This window comes from Clarias gariepinus, chromosome 6 (assembly GCF_024256425.1).
Source record: "Clarias gariepinus isolate MV-2021 ecotype Netherlands chromosome 6, CGAR_prim_01v2, whole genome shotgun sequence".
NCBI classification, from domain to species: domain Eukaryota; kingdom Metazoa; phylum Chordata; class Actinopteri; order Siluriformes; family Clariidae; genus Clarias; species Clarias gariepinus.
This window is the reverse complement of record NC_071105.1, coordinates 3,692,468-3,697,445: the sequence shown is the minus strand read 5'-3', so window position 1 is coordinate 3,697,445 and position 4,978 is coordinate 3,692,468. Positions and strand designations below refer to the sequence as shown.

Here is a 4,978-nt window from a genome sequence, read left to right as displayed (position 1 = left end):
CTATAATACGTGTAATTTCTTACTATTCTTAAACTCAGACATCATGCAAACGATCTTATTCTTAAAATAAGGAAAACAATCTTTTTCCCCATCTGGGATATTATGCAATCCATTGCCGTAGCTTATGCCGGCATCTTTTATGTTAGATGTGTATAAAAAAAAAATGTTTTTTCCTTTGTAGAAAAAATAGTTTTATTTTTCTTTTATTTAAAAAAATAGTTTTATTTTTTTTTCCTTGAAATCGCATTTTATTTCATAATTATACAGAATACCACATTGTGTTAACTTAACTTATTTATTCATCTTCTATAACGCCTATCCATTGCAGGGCACACACACACAGTACAGGCAATTTTGGGAATGCCATTTAACCTAATCTACATGTATTTGGGCTGTGGAAGGAAACCAGATTAACTGGAGAAAACCCACCAAGCATGGGGAGAACATGCAAACTTCACGCACACAGAACTGAGGCTGTAACCAAACCCTCAACCCTGGAGGTGCGAGGCTAGAGTGCTACACCCCTGTTCTGTCTATTACCATCTTGGTGAGAAATAACAGTTTAAAGCTACAATAAGAAAATATAAAACTAGAAATTGGTACAAATCTCTAAAATGGATTGATATACTTTTCTGTACGCTATCTTGTAGATAAATTTGACTTTGTTTTAAAAGATATAAAGCCTATTTCTAAAATAAAATGTTTTACTACACATTTTAACAGTACAAAATATTTATGTTTATTGGGTTTAAAAAAATATTTGAAGTATTTGAGCAAACTGTTAAAACATACACGAAACTTAAAAAATGCTAAAAAAAAATTGTTAAGCCTTAGTGTTCTTAAGAGACTCCTTTTAAGCTTAAATGATTTGGTTCCTACTTTACAAAACAGAGTGTATGGAAATCTCAGAAATGTGGGAAAATGTATACTCAGCAAAAAAAGAAACGTCCTCTGACTTTCAACTGTTTTTACTTTCAGTAAACTTAATGTGTAAATATTTGTATGAACACTAAAAGAGTCAACACCATAAGACATAAACTAAAAATGTTTCCCAATGTGTCCCTGAATGAAGGGAGGCTCAAAATCAAAAGTACCAGTCAGTATCTGGTGTGGCCACCAGCTGCTTGAAGTACTGCAGTGCATCTCCTCCTCATGGACTGCCTATTGCGGACAGTCTGAGCACTGATGGAGGGATTGTGTGTTTCTGGTGTGACTCGGGCAGTTGTTGTGGCCATCCTGTACCTGTCACGCAGGTGTGATATTCGGATGTACCGATCCTGTGCAGGTGTTGTTACACGTGGTCTTCCACTGCGAGGATGATCAGCTGTCCTTTCTGTCTCCCTGTAGCGCCGTCTTAGGCGTCTCACGGTACGGACATGGCGATTTATTGCCCTAGCCACATCAGCGGTCCTCATGCCTCCCTGCAGCATGCCTAATGCACGTTCACGCAGATGAGCAGGGACCCTAGGCATCTTTCTTTGGGTGTTTTTCACAGTCGGTAGACAAGTTTCTTTAGTGTCCTGCGTTTTTAGAACTGTGACCTTAAATGCCTACTTTCTGTAAGCTGTTAAAGTCTTAACGACCATTCCACAGGTGCATGTTAATTAATTGATTATGGTTAATTGAACATGCATGGAAAACATTGTTTAAACCCCTTTACAATGAAGATCTGTAAAGGTATTTGGATTTTTACAACATTATTGTTGAAATACACAGTCCTGAAAAAGGGACGTTTCTTTTTTTGCTGAGTATATATATGTATGGTCACAAATTTACGTGCATTTACCGTGAGCATAAATACTATTGATACCATTGAGCTTGCAATGATTTCTTTGAACTAACCTTTTCTGGAACAAAATGATTATACAGGATGTCTCATCAGAAGAAAACTTTTCTACTTTTTTCTGCGAATTTGTCCCTCTTGTCCCACCAACACTTGATTCACAACATCTGGCACAGGTTTTACGTTAGATGCTCTTCCTGTCGCAGCCCTCCCTTTTCTAACTGGCTCTGGTATCAGCACTGCATGCAGTGAGGTATAAGGTAAGGGTCTTGCCCAAAAACTCAACAGCACCGACCCAGCAGTAGCAGGGCTTGAACTTCTGAAGCTCTGATCAGCAACCCAGAGAATCCATAATGCAGTTGAGCACATGGACAAAGAATAAGCTTTCTGGAGGAAAGGACTATGTCAAAATTCTTCAGCATATTCCTAAATCACCACCCATGACCCATACAGCATAAGCATAAGGGTGCTACAGAGCCCATCTGGTGTATATTTAAATAGTCCATGGACATGACTTACTAAGGCATAGAAATGGGATACTATTTTGTGGCCATGACGTAATAATGACTATGTAGGAATAAAATAGTAAAACATGTGGCCACCACATTCTATGTCAGGGTCACAACTTAATAAGGCTGGCAACGTAGTGTTGTCCTGTGTGCCAGAGAGTAAATTCAATTCAATTCAATTTCAATTCAATTTTATTTGTATAGCGCTTTTAGCAATTTTTATTGCCGCAAAGCAGCTTTACATAGTCAAAAGAATTATTTAGGTTTGTATGAAATGTGAATTTGTATGAATCAAAATGGTCAGTTTGTCCCTGCACTGAAAAAAATGATTTTTTGGTGTGGTAAAATTTATTAAATTAATCATCATAATTTTTACATTGTAAAAATACATTTCAAGGAGAACTAGAATTTTCTAAGTAAAATTTTAAATACCTACACATTTAATTCGTGTAATAAATTAACTAAGTGGAAAGAGTTAAATATTATTATGTATTTACTTGTAACATTTACATGTTTTATAGTCACTGCACATAAACCTAATAATATTAAGTAAATTTTACTATTTAAGTTTAGTTTAAATTTCAAATTAAACGGCGCATGCGTGTTTGGAGACGCTGTACCCGCGCTGTGAATCAATCGGTTGGGGATCATCACGGAGGTACTACACGGCGTGGCTGGAGCTGGAGTTTGGCGTGTTCGAGGTAAGTTTACCTTTCTGTTTTGGATGTGATTCTCACTTTCATGACCCCCAATTAATGTTCATCTTAATCTCAGGACGTACAATTAGCAATATTTCGGTTTTTAATAGTGTGGAGATTCACAAAACGCCGTTTTTCGTGTAAAAACCCGAACCTACGGAGCCCCCCAGGGGTCCTGTGGTAAAAATTAAAAGATAAATAAATAAAATAATAACGAACCGAGCGCGTGGTTTAATAGAACGAGATGCGTGTTTCTTACCCCCACCCCTCGTGAAAACGGTGTGTTCAGAGAAAGGCTCGCCAGTGAGATGACCTTTCTGAACAAACTGAGTCAGGTGTGTTAAAGCATTAAATGGTAAAAGAGCACTAGCAATAAACGTTTTTTTTTTTTAATCCGAATTTTACTGTAATGAACCTGTACATATGTTCATACAGTATTGACAGAAGCTCTAATTTGTCCAAATCGCATTGCAGACAAGAAAAAGAAGTAGAGTCATCCTGTGACCTTGAATGCTTCATCTTTCCACACATGATTTTTGCTTCTCACTTTTTCCTTAATCCCTCACTATTCTATTTTGTATTTTTCTAACAATGTCAGAAACTTTGTTAGCAGCACTGCTTGACATGCTTGATGCCTTTCTCTTTTGTAATTTTCTTTGGATAAAGGCAAACTTACAAAGGATGAAGAAATGGCTAAATGTAGTTGTACTAATAAAAGATTATGTAATGATACAATGTAAATATTTTCACAGAAACAAAGCGTAGAGCTGAGACGTGAAGCTGAAGAGGATCTCTGATGATTGCCTGGTAAAGCATTGTTTTCTTATTAATTATACAATTTAAAATGTTAAATTCACTACAAGATAAAGTTAGATGAAGGGGTGGACATTTCCTGCTTAGTGATGACCATCTACAGTTTATCTAGCTCAAACAGTAGAGCATGGTGCTACCAAGGTCATGGGTTTGATTCCCAGGAAAAGCAAGTAATTGTAAATTACATGTTATAAATAAAAACTTGTACCTTGAATATAGTGTTTGTTGCATTGGACAGGAGCATATACCAAATGCAAATGAATACATAAATCTGAGTAATGATTGAAAGAATTTTCATGTTTGGACTAACCCTTTAAATACAAACTCAGCATTCATCATAGGATTTCCTGACACTGTAAAGGTGCAGAGTAATCTATGGAGTGTAGCCATCTCATGACATGTTTTAGAATGTTTTACTGATGCAAGATTATTGCTAAGTTTAACAATCTGAAGTATATGAAGTGATGGTCATTTTTTATAATCAATTATTTTTATTATTATTTCTCTGTGATAATAAAGTCATCACAGGTGAGTGAAGCAATTCAGATTTTTTTGTTTCTCAAAATATTTTTTTTTATTTTATTTACTTGTAAATTTTATGCAGGAGGACAGACGAAGTGATGCCAGTTTGCACATTCTTAAAATCCTTGTTGTCCGTGCTGTTGAAGGGGAGGAACCAGTTGGTGTATCCATAATCCTTGAAGGAAAGGAAATTTTGCAAGAATGTGGCAATACTGCAAATGCATGTGCACTGCTTATGGGAATAATTTATGCCATAAACCTTGCAGACCCCCGAGCACTGCGTTACACATTTGAGCTATTTCAGAAAGTTCTTTTAGAACTTGGTGGGATTAAGCTATCACCAAAAGTGCAAGCTTTAAAGATAAAGTTATCATCTTAAAACATTTGATATGGCTTGACTACTTGTCAGAACATGTTCAGTGTTTACATGTTCAGCTTAAAATGTTTTAATGCGTTAAGTTTCAATAGCATACTTTTAAGTGCACTAGTCCAGAGTGCTGATTTGAATGTTGCAACTTCACTGCTACAGAGGGCTATTAAGTTTTAAAGTTTATTCTACAGTTTGTTTAATGTATTTTCTGCTGTATTTTATTTCTAAATGAATGCTGTATTTTATTAATTAATTAATTTATTATTATTATTTTACACAATTT

At 35.7% G+C, this 4,978-nt stretch overlaps 1 long non-coding RNA gene across 1 annotated transcript; it reads left to right on the top strand.

Annotated features, from left to right (window-relative positions):
- The first annotated feature begins 2,943 nt into the window (after nt 1-2,943).
- On the top strand, nt 2,944-4,634 carry LOC128527083 (uncharacterized). Its single transcript, XR_008360835.1, has 3 exons — nt 2,944-2,993; nt 3,743-3,797; nt 4,408-4,634. It is a non-coding gene; the product is annotated as an uncharacterized LOC128527083 (long non-coding RNA).
- The last annotated feature ends 344 nt before the right edge of the window (nt 4,635-4,978 follow it).